This window comes from Pinus tabuliformis, chromosome 5_1, assembly GCF_031772625.1.
Source record: "Pinus tabuliformis cultivar Carrire ecotype Pingquan chromosome 5_1, CPIR1, whole genome shotgun sequence".
NCBI classification, from domain to species: Eukaryota; Viridiplantae; Streptophyta; class Pinopsida; order Pinales; family Pinaceae; genus Pinus; species Pinus tabuliformis.
In genome coordinates this window covers 139,310,379-139,331,566 of record NC_142305.1, presented here as the reverse complement: position 1 = coordinate 139,331,566, position 21,188 = coordinate 139,310,379, and the positions used below count along the sequence as shown (strand labels likewise).

At 40.8% G+C, this 21,188-nt stretch overlaps 1 pseudogene; it reads left to right on the top strand.

Annotated features, from left to right (window-relative positions):
• The first annotated feature begins 18,070 nt into the window (after window positions 1-18,070).
• Window positions 18,071-18,487, top strand: LOC149163809 (putative sugar phosphate/phosphate translocator At1g12500 pseudogene; annotated as a pseudogene).
• Window positions 18,488-21,188: the final 2,701 nt, after the last annotated feature.

Genomic DNA, 21,188 nt, shown 5'->3' with positions numbered 1-21,188 from the left:
TTTCTCTGCAAATTAGATATTAAATTGCTCATGTCATTATCAGTTACCTCCGAAAGCCATAGTGAGACTAATGGTGAGGGATTGAAGTATGAGTGTGTAATTTGATATTAGTTTATTTCTCTGCAAATTAGATATTAAATTGCTCATGTCACTATCAGTTACCTCCGAAAGCCATAGCGAGACTAATGGTGAGGGATTGAAGTTTGAGTGTGTAAAGTGATATTAGTTTATTTTTCCACAAATTAGATATCAGATTGCTTAGGTTGTTGATGATTACCTCCGAAAGCCATAGCGAGACTAACTGGCGAGGGGTCAGAATATGAACTGATATAATTTGATTTTAGCTTTACTTTACTTGCAATTTTTGGATTTCTTTGAGTACAGTAGCTTAATTCATTTCTTTTGTATTTAGACAGCAGCAGGGATAATGGTTTCATGATCAATAGTTCACTGTTTGTTTAATTAGAATAGTGGCACATTTTCATTTTCTTTTAGGAATTAATTTCATCATTGCATGTTCTAAGATCTTCTGAAGTTTGAAGTTTTGGAAATCATTTCAAAGGACATAATTGCCTTGAATATTTATATCCATTTAGAATTTCCATTTCACAGTAGGAGATAAACTAAGATAAAAACCCCCAAAAACAAAATAAAAATCAAAAACGACAAAAAGTAAGAAATAGGTTATCTTGCACATATAGTGCGCCACACTTCAACAGTTTACGACTCCCGGATTGACAATTAATATAGCAATTTAGGACACTCTAAATTGATCAAACAGAAGGCAACCCCTCACTATATATGAGGGAATTGTATTACGTCTATGTAAATCTGTATTCTGAGTGAGAAAGAGAGAGGAGATTGAAAGCGAAGAGGGTATTACAGTGGATTTGCTATAAGTAGTATCTCTTCAGTTTTTTGGATAATATAAAAGGAAGGATTAGTTGTTTCTCCGTGGACATAGCCCAAACTAGGTGAAGCATGTATATATGTGTCTCTCTTGTTTTATGTGTTCATAGTTCTGCAATATTTTATGTGTTCCATTGCTTCGTAATATATAATTTTCTAACAGCTGGTATCAAAGCCGAAGGTCTTTTTTGCTGACACACAAGAAGGAGAGAAGGATTCCTGGTTTGGGTGGGAGCAGTGGTGGAAGATGGTAAGCTTAGGGTCGAGAAATTTAACGGCAAAAACTTCTCACTGTGGAAGATGTAGATGGAAGATTATCTGTATCAGAAAGATCTGTACCTATCATTGGGCGAAAAAACAAATATGCCAATGGGTATGAAAGATGAAGAATGGAACCTTCTCGATAGAAATGCGCTCGGAACAGTATGGTTGTGCCTTGCAGCATCGGTCGCCTTCAACATTTCGAAGGAAACAACGATGGAGGGTTTGATTAAGGCGTTGACGAAACTATATGAAAAACCCTCAGCCTCAAATAAGGTATTTCTTATGAAGCGTTTATTTAATATGAAGATGTTGGAAGGTGGATCTATTGCAAACCATTTAAATGATTTTAATATTGTTACAAATCAGTTAAGTTCTATACGGTAAACTTTGATGATGAAGTTAGAGGTCTGTTATTCTTGTGCTCATTTCCAGAAAGTTGGAATGGTTTAGTAATGGCCATTAGTAACTCTGTTTCTGGATCTACTACTTTAGAGTTTGATGATGTTGTCGGTGCTATCCTTAGTGAGGAAATGTGACGGAAAAGCTCCGGTGAGACATCGGGTAATGCTTTAATTGCAGAGTCTAGGGGAAGAAAAATGGAAAGAGAAAAGAGCTCAGGATGTCACAGTAAATCAAGGAAAGGCAGATCCAAGTCCAGATCAGGGATAGTCTGCTTGAAATGCGGAAAGAAAGGACACCTAAAGAAAGACTGAAGATCTTAGAAGGGAAAAGAAGGAGATGCACAACAAGAAAACAATCGTGAAACAAATGTGAGAGGTGAGGTGTTACAAGATGCTTTGATTCTTTCTTTTGAAAATATCACTGATTCCTAGGTGGTAGATTCAGGGGCTTCATTCCATGCCACACCTGATAAGAAATACTTTCATGACTATGTCCAAGGAGATTTTGGACAAGTCCGTTTGGGTGATGATAAACCCTGTAAAATTTTTGGAATGGGTAAGTTTCTTGTAAAACAGCGAAATGGAAACCAATGGCTACTAAAGGAGGTAAGGCATGTTCTAGATCTAAAGAAAAATATAATTTCAACAGGGCAACTAGGTGGAGAAGGTTGTGTGACAACTTTCACAGATAAAGCTTGGAAGGTCACAAAAGGAGCCCTAGTAATAGAAAAAGGCGAAAAGGTTGGTACATTGTATTTATGCAATGGTATTTCTAACTTTGTTAATGCTTTAACTTCCAAAGGAATAGATGCAACATTATGGCATCATAGGCTTGGACACATGAGTGAGAATGGGATGAAGATCCTTCACTCAAGGAATTTGTTGCCAGGTTTGAAGAATGTTCATTTGGACTTCTGTGAGAATTTCATTTATGGAAAACATAAGAGAGTCATATTTCTCAGAGTTGGGAAAGAAAATAAGAGCGAAAAATTAGAGCTTGTGCATACAGAGGTATGGGGACTTTCTCATGTATCATCTCTCGGTGCCTCTCGTTATTATGTTACTTTTATTGATGATGCAACTAGAAAAACTTGGATTTATTGTATTAAGGACAAATCTGATCTATTTGATACTTTCAAGAAATGGAAAGCTTTGGTTGAGATTGAGACAGGAAAGAAATTGAAGTGTCCCAGATCAGATAATGGAGGTGAATATTGCAGCAACGAGTTTGATAGGTACTGTTTCAAGCATGGAATTTGCAGAGAGAAGACAGTTCCAAGAACACCAGAAGAAAATGGTGTGTCAGAAAGGATGAACAGAACAATCATGGAGCACGCAAGGTGCATGAGATTGCATGCAGGATTGCCTTTACAATTTTGGGCAGATGTTGTAGATACTATTGTTTATCTAATAAATAGAGGGCCTTCAAGTTCCTTGGATGGTGGTGTTCCAGAGGAAGCATGGATAGGTAAAAAGGTAAACTACTCCTTTTTAAAGCCTTTTGGTTGTGAGGCCTTTGTCCATATTAATAAAGAAAATAGAACAAAGCTTGAGGCAAAGTCAAAGAAATGTACCTTAATTGGATATGGTGTTAATGATTTTGGTTATCGCTTATATGATTATGAAAATCACAAAATCATTAGGAGCAGAGATGTAATATTCAATGAAAAGATCTTGTATAAGAACCAGTTGCAGGAAAAGAAACAGGAAAAAGAAAACAAGGAATACACAGTTCCTGATGAGATGACTGAAAAAGTAAAGATGCCTAATAATAATAATAATAATCAACCACAACAACAACAGCCACCACAACAACAACAAGCACCCCAAACCCCTGAAAGTGGTGTTAGAAGATCTACCAGGATAAGTAGACCCCCTAAATGATACTCTCCTTTATCATATTATTTATTATTTATTGATTCTAGTGAACCCGAATTTTATGAAGAAGCAATGTAGGTTGAAAGTAGGAAGAAGTGGGAGCTATCCATGGAAGAAGAGATGGACTCCTTAATGGATAACCAGACTTGGGACTTAGTCAGGTTTCCTGCAGGTAAAACTACATTGCAGAATAAATGGGTTTACAGGCTGAAGGAAGAAGATGGAGGAAAACAGAGGTACAAAGCTAGACTTGTGGTGAAGGGGTTTGCACAGAAGAAAGGTATTGATTTTGATGAAATATTTTCTCCTGTTGCTAAAATGACTTCAATCGGAACGATTCTAAGTCTAGTAGCAGTTGAAGATTTTCATATTGAGAAGTCAGATGTAAAGATAGCCTTTCTCCATGGGGATTTGGAGGAAGAGATATATATGCAGTAGCCACAAGGATATGAGGTAAAAGGGAAGGAGAAACTAGTGTGCAGGTTGAAGAAGAGCTTGTATGGCTTAAAATAGGCTCCAAGGCAGTGGTATCTAAAATTTGACAAATTTATGTCTAAACAAGGTTATACTAGATGTCACTCTGATCAATGTGTTTATCTGAAAAAGCAAAATGATGGAAGATATATTATATTGTTATTGTATGTGGATGACATGCTTGTTTTAGGGTCTAACATGCAGGAAATAAATGTTCTTAAAAGAAAATTGGCAAAGTCATTTGCAATGAAGGATTTGGGAGCTGCAAAACAAATCCTTGGTATGAGAATAACTAGAGACAGAAAAATCGCAAACAAACATTGTCTCAAAATGAGTACATACAAACGGTGTTGAAAATATTTAATATGCACAATGCAAAACCAGTTAGTACACCTTTTGCTAGCCATTTAAAACTTACTAAGGAAATGTGTCCAAAGACCCAAGAAGACATGGATTATATGTCTAAAGTTCCATATGCATCAGCAGTTGGAAGCTTAATGTATGCAATGGTCTGCACAAGGCCTGATATTGCACATGCAGTGGGAGTTGTAAGCAGGTACATGAACAATCCAGGAAAGGAACATTGGATGGCAATGAAATGGATTCTCAGATATTTGAAAGGTGCCACAAATCAAGCATTATGCCTTGGTGGTTCAAACATTTCTCTACAGGGATATGCTAATGCAGATATGGAAAGTGACAGAGATAACAGGAGGAGCACTACAGGATATGTATTTACTTTAGGTGGAACAACTGTCAGTTGGGTTTCAAAAATCCAAAGTGTTGTTGCACTTTCAACAACAGAAGCAGAGTATGTTGCTGCTACAGAGGCTAGTAAAGAAATGATTTGGTTACAAAGGTTTATGGGTAAGGAGCATGATATGGGCACGTTATACAGTGATAGCCAAAGTTCCATTCATCTTGTAAAGAACTCAACATTTCATTCTAGGCATAAACACATACAACTCAAGTACCATTTCATACTATCAATGTTGGAAGATGGAGAGTTGAAGCTGGAAAAGATACACACTAGCCAGAATCCCGCAGATATGCTAACAAAAGTTGTAACCAGGGAGAAACTGAGAATATGTTTAGTTTCAATTGGTCTTCAAGTATGATGAAGAAGATGAGAAACATCCAGGTCAAAAGAGGAGTCAATGTCTAGCAAATGAAGTAGTGGTGGAGTTTCTATAATCAGTCTCCAAGTGTGAGTTTGTTGGGTGTGGAGCCTGATTATCTTATGTATTCAAAGGTATTTCCATATTGGAACCCAGTTTGAAATAGGGTGGCAATGCCACCCATAAAATATTTGCTGCAGGGGGGGTTCAAGGGGGGTCAGTTGCGACCTTTTGGGAGCTCGCCCCTGGCGGGGGGTTCCCCCGAAGCTAAGAGTAGATGTAAAATTTCCTTGTAAAATTATAGTAATTTCTAGTCAATCTGGGCTGTTCATTAGGTGGAGATCTGACAATAGAAGTTATGTTTAATTTAGGGTTTCTTGCCCTAGAAGGCAACCCCTCACTATATATGAGGGAATTGTCTTGTGTCTATGTAGATCTATGTTCTAAGTGAGAAAGAGAGAAGATATTAAAAGTGAAGAGGGTGTTACAGCGGATTTGTTGTAGGTGGTATCTCTTCAGTTTGCTAGATAATATAAAAGGAAGGACTGGTTTTTTCTCCATGGATGTAGCCCAAATTGGGTGAACCACGTATATCTGTGTCTCTCTTGTTTTATGTGTTTTCTGTGTTTATAGTTCTGCAATATTTTATGTGTTCCATTGCTCTATAATATATAATTTTATAACAAGAACATCATAAAGAATGGTTCGTATCTGCGCTAATGCCACATATTAGGTTGCCTCTGGGACAGCAGAAGATCGCAAATCAAACTAAAGCATTGGAGATTGTGATGAAGTTGGAAGCTTCGCTAGTTGGAGATACTCATATAGGAGTACAACATAGACAGAGTTAGCTAGACAATTTGACCTTGGAATTGCAGGATCTGAAGAAAGGTAAAGAGACCATATCAAAAGTATGGTGTACAAGATGCAAAGTAGAGGGTCATTATAAGGATCAATACCTTGTATTCAGAGATCATCTGGCAAGTGGAGAACCTAATACAACAAATCCAGGTCTGTGGTATGAGAATTGTAGAACGAGAGGCCAACATCGCTCTGAATATTTCTGCCTATTATAGAATTACGTTCAGACCCCAAAGAAGTTGTTTTGTAACTTTTGTAGATCAGTAGGCCATGATTGTTGTTGGGAAAAGTATCTATTCAGAACGCCCCTATCCCACTCTAAGGTGTGACAGTGCCTTACCAACAAACAAGGAAAACTACTTGTGTATTCTTCTTTATGAAATGTAAACGAAGAGGAAGGATAAACTAACCTGTGTCTTGCGCTAGTTTGTTGATCCAATCGCTCTCCTCTTCAACAGCTTCCAGCTCCCTGCTCCCTTACTGGCCTAGCTTCACCAAATTCCTGCAAGATCACAGAAGAGAGAAACTACACGAAGATATAGATTTACATTCATAAAAAGCTCAGGATCAGATTAAGCTAAACATGCAAATATAACAAAACATCACTGGTACACAAGCATGTAGAAGAAACTCAAATAGTTTTATTAATGCAATAAGAAGATCCAGGAAGAGATACAACCAAGTGAGTCCCGATAGATCATCTACCTCCCAGCAAAGGAATCCCTTCCTCACCTCCAACAAAGCATAAATCACCCAATGCACTAATCTCAATCTCAAACCAACAGCAATTCTCTGCAAAGTACAAAATTCCAGCCTCTTGGATCTCTGGGATGAGGGATCCATATATAGATGTAAGCAGAGAGGATGAGTCAGCTTATGTTTTGACTTGTGGCTTCTCTCTGTCAGTTCTTTCTTCCACTTGGAGACTGAGAGCCTCTTACTCATCACTGGTCGAATTCAGTGAGGCAAGTGTCATTGGAGAAGATTCTGGAAGCTTCCATTATCTTTCCACCTCGTTGAATGAATTTGCCATTTGTCATTTCCCGGTCAGCACACCTTGGTAGTGCATTCACCTGCGTTGCAACACACCTAGCTAGTGTATTTGGGTGCTTTGCAACGCAGCCAGCTAGTGGAGCATCTGAATTGATCTTGATTTGACTAGTTTTGAGCAGTTTCTGGTGGAGAACTTCTGGGAGAAGCTGTCATTGGTTGACCTTGTTCCTCTAGGGGTAGGAATAACACTTTTAGGGACTTTGGATCCCTTGGATTATGGACATTTCATGCTTAGAGCTGTAAGGCACAAAAATGTCTATAACAGTTGCCCCCTAAAGTATGAGGTCGTTTATCGGGTGAAATGCTTTATTAGGAGGATCCGAAGTTCTTTCAATGTTGGGAGGAGACCTGTAATAAGATACAATACAATACATTATTTTCATACTGTTTTCATGATCTAGCTGAGGCGAGCATTCCCATGGTCAGCTTTATAAATTCATTTTTATGTACATAGGACAGACAATCGTCTAATGGTAGACTGATGATTCTGATGAAGTCATCATCCTTTTGGTAGGATGATCATCTGTGCTGCAATGCTGTACATGTCAATGTCTTTATTTTTCCTGAATATATATCGCAGCCCGGATGGATGAAACTAGATCCGGGGTCTTCAATCTCTTCCGATCTTCACTCGAAGTACAAGTCGATCCATGTGAGAAATGTTTTGAAGTCGAACATGGAAAGACATCTCTTGATTACTAGTCGATGATGTAAACTATTAACAAGCGCGAGAGGAATCATCGATAAGGATGATGACCCTCAAGGTACTGCAGTACAATTCACGTGGTGTGAATAAAGGACTTGGCGTCGAACACCACGCAAAATCTTTCGGTCGAAGGTCATTGATGTATATCTATCGCCGGAAGTGAGAAACTTGCCATTGAGGCATGCAAGCTTCAAAGTACTGACTGGGGTGTTCCTAGATCAACTTCTTGGATAATGAGCTGATGTCGACAAGAAGCGATCCATCAAAGGAGGGCCTTGATGAATCCCACATCAATGACATGGAACGGAGCAAATGATTTTGATGGAGGTGAAAATGATATGATGATACATGGTTCAGGCTGGCGGTCATGAAAGAATGAAGTATAATGTATGGTAGTGGATGGGACACGGGTGACTTCTCTGGATGACTTCTCTTGAACATGTCGGCGACACTTATATGATGGATTGGTAGCATTTACCCCAAATGTGGATGGTATGGCGAGACCATGGTGATGTGACCGGTGAATGAAACAACCCAACCCGACTCAGGCACGGAGTGGAAGTGTCATGTTCAAGAGCGACTTGCTACCAATAAAGATTCTTTGAGTTTCTTCCCAATTTTTCCCCAGTCATTGCTGACCAGTACCTCTTTATTTTTGTCAAGCTTGAGGAGGATAACATATGCTTGTTCTATAATTTGCCCTTCGGGCAAACCCATCGCTATGTTTTAACGAGCCTAGCGATAGTGAAACTCGTTCTCGTCTAAAGACAAGTTTGTCGCTATTAATGTTTTTAACGAGTTTAACGACAAGGATAACTTGGTCCTTTTCATTTTTAGAGAGTCTGAAAAGGTACGTAAAGTTAACTCCGGAATTCCTTTTTCATCATCTAATCCCTTAAGTCCGAAAAAGTATAAAACAATACAGAAGGGATGAATTTTCGATAGTTTTAACGAGCCGAACAAAAAAAGCACTCGATCTTTTTGTGCAATAATCCCTCAGGTCCAAAAAAGATTAAAATCTAGAGGAGGGATAGCTCTTCCGGTCGCTTTAACGAGCTGGAAGGCCAAAACTCGGCAATCTTTTCATATTTTACGAGTCAGATGAAAAGAGCTTAAAGAAGACTCGTCTTTTGAGGAACGAGTGATAAAATGGGTAGCAGCTGATTCCAGGTAAGGGTTGGAATTTTCCAATCACGGCAGTGTCACAAGGATGGCTAGTGAAATCACTCTTCGCAGCTGTTCCTCAAAATGGGTAAACAATCAAATGGAGGTGAATGATCGGCCAATGGAAAAGTGGAGGTGACGGTGCAAACACGACCAAGGCTTTAATGCCTGATAATGTTACATTCACGGTGGTTATTTACCAGAGGATAGTTCATTTTTTAACGAGCTTAAACGCGGATTGAAAAACTTGCTCAGTCTTATGTTTATTTTTTAACGAGCATGAACTATGTGCTAAAACTGCTCGATAATCCAGTCATATGATAAGAATGTCTCATATAAAACGACAAAATTGAGATTTTTGCCCCACATCCTTTCTTTATGCAAGTTAGGTGACGACTAATCCTACGAGTTTAAAGGGTTAGCCTACAGGTTTAAAGGGAGGACCTAAAAATTTAAAAAATAAATAGCCGCCCCTTGCTTGCACTCCAAAAGGTTTGCATGCCCCCAGGTATAAAACAGAGTTTCGAGGTCTCCCTCTATTCGAGCTGACAAAACATTTGTTTCATCAGGAAGGGTCACCCTTTATTCGAGCTGACAAAACATTTGTTTTATCAGGAAGGGTTCTACCTCTTACAGGCTACCCAAAGATTGTTCTATTTACGGTGTACACAAAACACTTCTCTGGCGATGTTTACCGAGATAAAAAAAGGTGAGTGACAATGAGCGCCAAACACATAACTTTGACAAGAGAATCTTGTTCTAGAATAACCCCTCTTCTAATCATGGACGGGGTACAGACTAGACATATTCTCCCATGGAAATCTACCCCACACCTAAAGTTTTCCTGCCGAAGCAGACCAGGACGCATTCCCCCTGGGTTCCAGTCATATCCCTCTGAATTACATGCGCTCATTGGGAGGACGGACCGTGGGTTGAGACATTTCTTGCGTGAAGAGACCATTTAGGGATGGTATATGACTATTTGCGATGCGTGATCCGGGAAATGAAAGCTGGTCCACGAGCTTGACCACTCTTCCTTTGTGTGGAAAACACATTACTCTAAAGAGTGAGGAGACGATGGCTCCCATGCAATAAATATAGTCTCGTCCAAGGAGTAGGTTATAATCCAAGGGTCCTTGAACGACCATTACGTTCATTTGAACTGTCTTCCCTTTCAATGTTATGGGCACATTGGGGAGAATCCCTAAAGGTTGACTGGTTCCTTTATCAAAGCCTGTCAGATTTCTCATTTCAGACAAAAGCGATGGCGAACCAAGCGCTTTCCAAGCAATAGAGGAAAGGATACTCACAGAAGCCCCCTCATCAATGATGGTACCAGCCATGACCATTCTGTATATTTGAACGAGAATTCGGAATGGTATGCCTGCTGGTAAACGGGGTCTGCCTAGCTAGTTCCAGTCGAAGGATACAACTAGGTTGGTTGGAGGTGGGACCGAGTAGACGGCCGGGTACGGCTCTGACGAACTTCCTTCCTGCGATAAAGGAATGGGTAGGTTGCCCCCGTGTTTGTCGGAGTCTGTGTTGATGAAGACAATTTGGACGGTGTCATCTTTGTTCTCTCCAGTGACTGTGTCATTCGAAGATAAAACCTCTGAAGGCAAGACCGGGTCAACTGCCGCCTTGACCTTTTGACTTTCGTCGGGTATGGATTCAACTGGTTCATCTTCAATGACAGGCGCTTCACCTGACCACTTGAGCGGGCCAGCTGGATTCTCAACTAACGAAGGACTTGGCAGGAGTTTTTTGTATCCAGGAGGAAGTCGCAACAGTGAAACCGAACGATCATCCAAAAATCTTTTAGCCTCGTCTAAGAAGGGACAACGGTTGAGGGCATGGTCGCCTTCGCACAGTCTATAGGGAAATCTAGCTTTCCCTTTTTGTCCTGGGGCTTCACTTTCACTAGTTGACGGTGTACTTTCAACATGATCTCCAGAGGTTGATGACACCGGATTGTGCAAACGAGGAGACCAGTCCCCTAGTATCCGGGGGATGCAAGGACAATCTCTGTGAAAGTGGTCTCCTCTACAAATGACACATGGAGATTTAGGCCTGGTCAGTGCTGTGTGTGGATTTTCATTAGACGACACTTGTTTTCCCTTATTTGCCTTTAGCTCCTTCTTCTTCTTCTCTTTCTTCTTCTTCTTCTTCTTCTCCTTAGGAACTTGGTTTTTGGCTTTACCAGTCCCGTCAAGCGAAGAGGAAGGAAGAGAGGACGAATTAGAGGAAGTCGAAGGTTGGTGGGAAATTCTGGACTCGTCTAACTGCTGATTTGACTGCTCAGGAATAGTGGTGTTCTGAACGACATTGGTTGAGAAGAGCCAAACTGGCAAGCCAATTGTCAGTCCTGGAAGCCACCATGTGGCCATATGGGGCGCACCAACATCTCCCCAAGAGGAGAAGGGACTAGGATTTCCACCAAGGGGAATTCCTTGGTTGGTAGGCTCCATTTTCTCAACCTAAAGATCAACGCAGGAAAAAGGGTATGAATATTCCGTTTAAAATAAATTTTAACATGCTTTGACACAACTTTGTTTTTTCAGTTTTAAAGAGTCGAGAAAAAACAAAAGATGACTCTAGTCTCCTTCGATTTTTAATGAGCCTAAAGTAACAAGTGCTCAGATGGACCTTTTCCGTTAAGGAGTCTGAAAAGGAACGAAAGGGACTGCTCTGGAGATCTAGGTAGAGGGTGTGCCAAACCAATCGCAAAACTGCAGAACACTTTTTAAGGTACGGGCGGTCAATCTTCCCGAATGCTGTGTTCAGTGCATTGCGATCAGTAGGGCGGCCGACACGGCTTCCTATGGATAAAGGTTTTATACCTATAGGGGTCTCCCAATATATACTCGACGGTACGTGCGAGCACAATCCGTACTGGCACTTATCGTCTCACAGTGGAGGAATCACCCAACAAACAGTGAGGACAACAGTTACCAGGCTTTACGACGCCGGAACACGTCTCTAGCCTAGACCTCTATGTTGTGCGTTAAGTTACAAAGCGTTGTTAAGTTCATTCAATTTATTTTAGGTTGATCTTTCTTAGAAGTTTGCCTTTTTGGATCACCACGAGATGTAGATGTAATTCCTAAATGCAGTCTAAAGATGATAAACAAGCTTTTATCTCTTTTCAACAATGAAAATCCTAGCTACAAGGGGAAAAGAAAGACAATCTTTTCTCAAAGAGCAAAGAGCACACTGTAAATGCACTTTTCCTAAATCAAGCCATACAAACTGTCAATATGCAAATGCACTTGTGCATGTATTTGTTTTTCACTTTCTTAATATTGATGCCTAAAAAGAAAGTTGTTGTACAAATTCGAATTCGATTTCAAGTGAAAAACACAAACAAGCTTCTTTTCGAAATCAAAAAGGTAGAGACGATTACGACACTTTATGATTTTGAAGTAAACACTTGTTTCGACACTAGAAATTCACAAATTCAAACCAAAAGGAAAAAGTAAAAGCGCAATCAACTGTCAACAGCAAATAAACTTTCTCCTAAGATCAAAACGACACTTACGACAGATCTAGATCTAAGGGCGACAGTATGATCAGTTTACTTTTGCAATGGGAAACTGTAAATGACATAACAAATACACAAAAACAAATACAGTTTCTTTTATACAACTGAGGTGGAATTAAGGCAAAGAAAAGGGGTTTTCAGATAGGTACACACACTGATAACAGGCTGCAAAACTCAGAGGCAAAACTGGAAAAAGTGAGCAAAGAACCTCAGCTAGGCAGGGCTAGGCTGATCAACGCACCTGCTACACAGAGAAACTGAATTGCAGTGCAGGTAGCCCTCTCGGGACCTGCGTTGAAATGCAGAGTCTCTTCACAGAGCCTGCGCTGAAGTAGAAACCCCTACAGACTTCCTGTAGAAGTTCATAAACACGGTTGCATGGTATCCAGACTTTGTGAAACTCTCGGAAAGAATTTTAGGGATCCCTTAGACCCTCTCTGTACCATCCCAACCTTTTCCAAGCATTTCTCCTCCTTGATCCATCCCTGCACAGTGAAAAGCCAGTTAAAAGCACATGCATGATAATTCTAATAACTTAATAAAAAATACAAAAAGATGTGTTCTTCAGATAGTGATAACTTAGACACATGCATTTTACCTTCCTAGAAGTAATGGCATCTCTTCTCGTAGTTTGCATTCTCATTTTTGCATCAGTAGGACTAGTTGGTAGAATTAGGGTTTGCTAGGGGTTGCTAGGGTTTGTATTTCTTTTTGGCTTTCAGTTTCTTTCCGCAAGTAGATTAGCTTCCTTTGAGTTAGCTTTCGTCCATCAGTTAAAAAGCTTCTTCTAAGATCTCATAGAAGTTGGCTTGAGCCCCTAGTGGACTTGTGCCAGCTGACCAAGTGACAGCTGCGGCAAGAGCTAGTACTTGTGCATACAGCACCGTCGCTTCCAAGTTTGTTACGAACTACCGGGTTGATAAAATTAAAGAAGGGAGTTCCAGGAGTTGTAGCATTATTGCTACAATACTGGGGTCCACCATCTTTTTGGCGCCGTTGCCAGGGAAGCGTCAGAGTATTAGTGATTGTTGCTTTTCTTCTATTTTCCACTACAATCTTCTACTAAGTAGTTTATTTCATTTCCATTATGCAATTTCATTTATGCAAAAGTAGATTAGCATTTCCTGCTTTCATAGATTAGCATTTCAATTCCGCAATTTCATTTCTGCAAGTGTAGATTAGCATTTCAATTTCGCAAGCGTAGCCTAGCATTTCATTCCTGCAATTTCATTTGAGCAAAATAGATTAGTCCTTTCCTGCTTTCATTTCAATTCCGCATTTTCATTTCAGCAAGATAGTTAGTTGTAGTTCAATCCATTTTAGTTTTGCAGGTACAAGAAGAAAAATGAAAAAATCAACCAAAAAGATTTCATTTCATGCCTTGTAGGAGTAGAGATAAGTTAGAAAAATGATTGCACAACACCCCCCATTGCTTCACACAGCCAACCTTCTCTCTTCTTCGATGGCTGTGACTAAGAAGAACCCTTGGATGGACATCAAGGCATATTTAAAGAACCTCTAGGGGAGAAGAAGAAGAAAACATTCCTCTGGAGAAAATGGCTACAAGTAGAAATGTTGGGAGCAATACCTTTTCCAAGAATGAGTTTGCAACTCAAATGGAAGATTTCAAGAGTGATATGAGGCAGTTTCTTGCCATGCAACTGGATACCTTACAGATCCAAAAGAAGCAAGAGGAAGCCAAGAGGGCTTTGGTCATCTTTTGTCCTAGGTGCACTAGAAAGCATCCTAGGAACGAATGTCCAATGCACTCCCTAGAAGTGTGTTTTGTCTGTGAAGAATACCATCCTATGAATCAGTGCCCTTCCTTGCCTGGACTTAAAGTTGCATATCAGAGAACCAAAGAAGCCACTGAATCACTCTATTATATGAACCAAAGGAGGCCACATGAGCTTAGATCTTACCAGCAGGAACTGCAAGGGACACCTGAGACCTATTATGACCCCTACCAAGCCACTTTCATGCCTTCTTGGGGTCCCCCTGCTCATCCTTCATGGTTCACACCTCCTCCTGATTCCTTCACAGATCCATATTATGCGCAACCAGTTGCTCATTCATTTCACTCTTATGCTCAGCCACAGCCTCAGTGGAATGCACCTTATCAGGAGTGGAGGCCCCAGTACAACCCTCATCCCGCTCATTTTCCTCCACCACCTGCTCATCCACAACCATCGCCTCCTCCTCCACCAAGGCAACCCCAAATGCCTACCCATCCACAATGCCATCCATCTCCATCTCAATTTTACACCTCCACTCAACTACCCGTACCATTTCCAAAGCCATACAATGGAGCAGCTCAACCCAATTGCAAAGCTGAGGCACAACATGTGCAAATGACTCCTCTTGAGCTCAATGATGTTCACCAAAGCTCAGGAAGAGTGTTGCAAAACAGAGATTATATTGACAACATTGAAGGACCAAAGGAAAAAAGAAGATTCCAAAGAGGAGATCAAAGAACCATGGGCTGCACTTGATGAAGAGAAGAGATCAGAATCAGAGATCGAGAAAGCCTCCTCATGGTTACCATCAAATCTTCCATGTATTCAAGAGAAAGATCAGCAAAAAGAGGAAGATGAGAAAGTCATGTTAGAAGGTGACATGAAACATGATCCAGATCAGCAAAAGAACCAAGTATATCAGAGCTATATTGAGATATGGTTTCAGACAGTCACTAAGTTGCAGAGGTACTCTCTTCCTCAGCTATGTTCGATCCCTTCAAGGTCAGATCATTTGGTCTCTGAGATCTGGATACCTATCAAAGCATGCATTTCGAGCCTTCACATCATTTTTTCTCTAATCTCGATGTGCACATGGCTCCATTGGAAGTATTCTTATACTTGAGAACGATCTTGTTTTTCAAGTAGGGTAGGGTAGAAGAGAAAAAAAAAAAGAAAAAAAGAGAAAAAAATGAAAATAAGAAGAAAATAAAAATCTAAGGTGAAAACCTCCTCAGAGGCGCCTTAGATTGGCTCATTGATTGAAAACCTCCATGAGGCGGTCAATGGGTTGAAAAAAAAAGAGAAAAGAGAATAAGATCCCTGGGTGAAAACCTTCCTTGGAAGCGCCCAGGGCAGACAATTAGGGTGAAAACCTCCATGAGGCGCCCTAGTTGTTTTTCAAAAAAAAGAGAAAAAGAAAAAGAAAAATAAAACTAATTTCCATTGGCTAATTGCAGGTTGCAAGAAGGACGTTTCATGACAGGAGGAGCACTCAAATCAAGGTCAAAGGAATTTTTTTTGTGCCTTCTACAGGAAGCTCTGTATTTCTACAGGAAACATCCTGTAGAACCTTTGGGCGAACCAAATTCAAATTAAAAATGGAATCTGATGGTGGGAATCTGTTGATTATGTCTACAAGCACTTGTGTGTCCATCCCTTGCCTTTCTCCATCATTTTTTCCACCTCATTGTGCTTCTCATTGTGCTTCTACAGGAACTTCCTGTAGAAATTGTGGGAAACTAGACATGGATTTCAAAAAGTGGTTTGGCGAACATGGTAGCTTCCTCAAGGGTTCAGAAGCCCTTATGCAATCTTCCAACTCCTCCTCCATCATCTCCATACCTGCATCACAGCCCAAGCTCAGTTTTCCCTTCCATGCAAACACTTGCAAAATGCCTTGAAGAAAAAAACACATGGAACAAAATTTGTTTTTGCCATAACTTGAAAACCATGCATCCATTTGACAAACCATTTTATGGGGAATTGTACAAGGGTGATGGAAACATGCTTGAGCAGTTTCAGCCAATTCCGGTGCACGGTTTCCAAGAAATCAGCCTCCATCACCATCAGCCATTTTTGCATTTTCTCCATATCCGTGCATCCGTTTCAAAACCTGTTTCATGGGGATATGCATATGAGTGATGGTAACTTACCCAAGCAGTTTCAGCCGATTCCGATGCACGGTTTCCGAGAAATTGATCTCTGAAATCTTCAGCCATTTTCCACTTTTCTCGAAATCCGTGCATCCATTGATCACGATTTTGCTATGGGAGATGCATAATGATGATAGGAACACGCTCAGCAAGTTTCAGATCAATCCGGTTTACCGATTGGGAGCAATGGCGAAAACAAGTTCTGGTTCTGTGACATTGCAGCAGCAGCAGCTTGAAGGTGCAGATTTGAACGTGGAAACAAATGCATGCAGCTTAGATCTGGTTAGAGGACACTTGTACAAGGAAAAGCAATCAAAAATCATCAGCCAAGCCCTCATGCAACCAAAGGATCCAAGCATGCAGCAGCAGAACATGAGCATGCAGCAACAAAAATCTTCATAAGCAGCCGTTTGACTTCAGGTACGTGACTAAACCTTGTTCATCTATTGCATGAATCTAGTCTAAGCATTGCATGAACGAATGGAATGGTGAAATTAAGCCATGAATGTAGCAAGACACCCAGTTCTCTAGCACGCACGAGAAAGTCACGCAGCATGCGTGGATAGTCATTCACGTGGAAGTTGAGAAACACAGGCAATGGAAGATTTGTTGAACTTCAGTGCACAGGGCATCAATTGATTAACAAATAGAAGAAGACATGCAGTTCATGATAGCACAGCAGTTCATATGGGCCAGCACACATTTTTTCCACCTCACTCCACCAAAAATCACGCAGAATTAATGAGCGCTCAGCCGAAACTCTTAGACTACTGTTAACTTGCACTTGCATCATGTTCAACTGAAGTATACATCCTCTGCTTCCTCAAAATGATTAACCTATCATCCTTCGCTGATTGTTTTGGCCTGTTCAAAATTCTCCAGCATACCAAGATCGTGCAGAGGCGCAGAGACATCCTATGGAATCCGGCTAGCATTCTACAGGAAGACGTTTTACAGGAAAATACAGCAGAGTCTTCCAGGGCAGAGTAAGTTGCTTGGTTTTCGGGCGGAACTGGGGTGGAGCTCTCTGATGAGATTTGTGTTTGCGCTCACTTCTCATACACATCAATCTCAATCTGAAGCTGTTCCCAATAGGAACTGATCTCTCTTTCATCTCTCAGCTCGAGGAGGCTAAAAAGATCACCAAGTTGCAGAGTTGGGGGAGGTTTATAATAACGAGACATCCACATCTGTTTTGGGTCCATCTGAGTCCTACACAGTATAGACAAGTACCCAGATGGTGCTCAGGTCTGGAAACCAATTGGGTCTTCCGAATATTGATCAGATCTGATTTTTCAAGCCCTCTTCAGCTATGGCCGAAACACAAACATGGACGAGGCGGGGCAGTAATCCAAAGCTTGAACAAGAAGTTATTGACATACCTCCAACTCCAACAGGAGAAGGAAAATATGGTGCATTTCCTGTGTCCCAGACTATTACAACAGCTCTCATTATTGCAGCTTGGTACTCTTCCAATATTGGTGTGCTATTGCTTAACAAATGCCTACTTAGTTTTTTGGATGCAGATACCCAATATTCCTCACAATGTTGCACATGTGTGCCTGTCATTTTATGGTTTTCTGGCAATTTCATGGTTAGAGATTGTACCAATGCAGTTCATCGTCTCCAGGAGATAGTTTCTTGAGATATTGGCACTGAGCTTCATTTTCTCCTTCTCGGTTGTTTGTGGCAATATTTCTCTGCGCTATTTGCCAGTCTCCTTCAATCAAACTATTGGGGCAACAACTCCCTTCTTCACAGCAATATTTTGCATTTATAATAACATGTAAGAGGGAGTCTTCTGTGGTTTATATGGCCTTGGTGCCTATGGTATTTGGCATTGTTATTGCAAGCAACAGTGAGCCATTATTCCACCTTTTTCGCTTTTTGGTTTGCTTAGGATCAACTGCTGCCAGAGCATTGAAATTAGTTGTTCAGGGGCTCCTGCTTACCTCTGAGGCAGAGAAGCTTCACTCTATGAATTTGCTCATGTACATGGCACCAATTGCTGCGCTGTTATTGCTTCCTGTTACTCTTTTTGTGGAGGGTAATGTATTAGCTATTGCTATTGAAAAAGCCAGAGAAAACACCTTTATCATATTCCTGTTGCTTGGAAACATGACCATGGCTTATCTTGTGAATTTAACCAACTTCCTTGTTACAAAACATACGAGTGCCCTCACGTTGCAGGTTTTAGGAAATGCCAAGGCCACCATTTCTTCCATATGATTGCATATACTTGCACACTCATAACAAGGCTGAGAATTCACTAGGAAAAGCAGCAGGCAGTGGGAAGAAGAAAAGAAGCATGGTTTCATGACAGAGAAGAGGACATCACTTCAGAAGCTTGGCATGAAAAGGAGGCCACCAGGGCCGACAAAGATGAGGAGAGAGATTGGTTGCTCAGAGGATGAGCAACACTTTCAGTAGGGGGGTGATGATGAGCCCCAAAAATGGACAATTATTTGGGCTCATTCAACCTCCTAATTTGACTTAATCCACCATTCTCATTAGTTTATTGCATGTTTTTTATTATATTTATGTTAATAGAGTGAATTTGGTTAGTCATTATGCCAACAAGTCTAATGGGTGCTTTGTGTAGCCTTTTTGGTCAATTTGGAGACAAAATTGAAGGTCTTAATGAGAACTTGGCAGCCAAATTCGTGGGAGAACAAGGGAGAGGATTTGTAGGAAGGTGTCCCCTTTATTTATGGGCCCTTACCTCGAATTCTCCACCATTAGCTCAGAGTTCAAGGGCCACCGAATCAATCAGCACAAGGGCAGCCAAGCAAGTCAAGTAGGACTGCTGTTAACTCCAAGTCTTGGGCAGCCGAGTCCCTAAATTTTAGGAGGACTGTTGGGTCCTCAAATTGTATAAATAAGAAGGCTCAGGGCCTCATTTTGGTTAGCCAGTGGATGTTAGCTAGTTAGCCAGTAGATAGTAGCTAGTAGTTAGTCATTTCATAGCCTTGTTGTAGTCATTTTGTAATTCGATTTGTAGGCAATGGATTAGCTTTTCTTTCAGCTCATTCTCAAGCTCTCCTTGTGGACAGTTTTGATGTAACTCTTCATTCTTGATTAATAAAGATGAATCCAGCTTTGCACCAGCTCTAAATCTCTCTTGGGAGGCTGTAGCTCTTGGGGTTGGGCCCATCTCAAGCACCCAGTACCTCCCTTGTTTATCTTTATGTGTGTTCGCTGCATTCTTAAAATAAAGTCTGCTCTTTAGATTTAATTCGTGCTTTGTTACTTAGGTTGCTTTTGATGGTTGAAGTAGCTTTTTATTTTTAGGATGGATTGGTAGGAGTTAGTCATGCGTTTATATCTCTTTGATAATGTTTTGTTCACATGCTGTACGTGATTCTTGTCATGAATAAGGTTGTTGTTCACTGATTTCATTAAACTGTTAGATAGATCATCTAATATTTTGATTGTATGCAAGACGTAGTTGGTTTGATCAGGTAAACACTATGCAGGGCACCTTCATCACCTCCTCGTTCATCTGAGCCTCGTCCAGATCAGCTCCTCCATCACCAAGTCTGTTTCCTCATCTCCTATCTGCTCTTTTGCCACGTAACCCTACCTTCTTGCCTTTCCATGGCCTAAACCTTCTTCGATGCAAGATAGACTTCCACACCCTCTCATCACCTCATCCCTCAGTCATTGGGTCATTCCAGGCCCCTACCCTACCTCCCTACCCATTCATGCATTCTCTCCCACTCACCTATCAGTCAAAAACCCAATCACGAAACATCCTGTAGAAGAATTACAGAACTTCCTGTAGAAACCCCTGCAGACTTCCTGTAGAAGTTCATAAACACGGTTGCATGGCATCCAGACTTTGTGAAACTCTCGGAAAGAATGTTAGGGATCCCTTAGACCCTCTCTGTACCATCCCAACCTTTTCCAAGCATTTCTCCTCCTTGATCCATCCCTGCACAGTGAAAAGCCAGTTAAAAGCACATGCATGATAATTCTAATAACTTAATCAAAAATACAAAAAGATGTGTTCTTCAGATAGTGATAACTTAGAAACATGCATTTTACCTTCCTAGAAGTAATGGCATCTCTTCTCGTAGTTTGCATTCTCATTTTTGCATCAGTAGGACTAGTTGGTAGAATTAGGGTTTGCTAGGGGTTCCTAGGGTTTGTATTTCTTTTTGGCTTTCAGTTTCTTTCCGCAAGTAGATTAGCTTCCTTTGAGTTAGCTTTCGTCCATCAGTTAAAAAGCTTCTTCTAAGAGCTCATAAAAGTTGGCTTGAGCCCCTAGCGGACTTGTGCCAGCTGACCAAGTGACAGCTGCGGCAAGAGCTAGTACTTGTGCATACAGCACCGTTGCTTCCAAGTTTGTTACGAACTACCGGGTTGATAAAATTAAAGAAGGGAGTTACAGGAGTTGTAGCATTATTGCTACAATACTAAGGCCCACCACTAGCGAGTGTATTTGGGTGTTTTGAAACGCAGCCAACTAGTGGAGCATCTGAATTGATCCTGATTTGACTAGTTTTGAGCAGTTTCTGGTGGAGAACTTCTGGGAGAAGTTGTCATTGGTTGACCTTGTTCCTCTAGGGGTAGGAACAACACTTTTAGAGACTTTGGATCCCTTGGATTATGGACATTTCATGCTTAGAGCTGTAAGGCACAAAAATGTCTATAACAATGATGACAAAAATTGTTGAAGTTATGAGTTGATGATGGAGTGCACTGCTGATACTTATAGACTGCAAGTTGATGAACATACACATGAGGAGCCAGGCCAGCATGCTAGTCGAGGAGGATTTCAAGGACGAGGATGAGGAGTTGGTTGAGGACATGGCCAGATTATCTGTTATAATTTTGGATAGGATGGAAACTTTGCAAGAGACTATCAGAACCCTATGACAACCTACAAGTACTGTAAGTCTTTTGATCATGTGATAGAATAATGCCC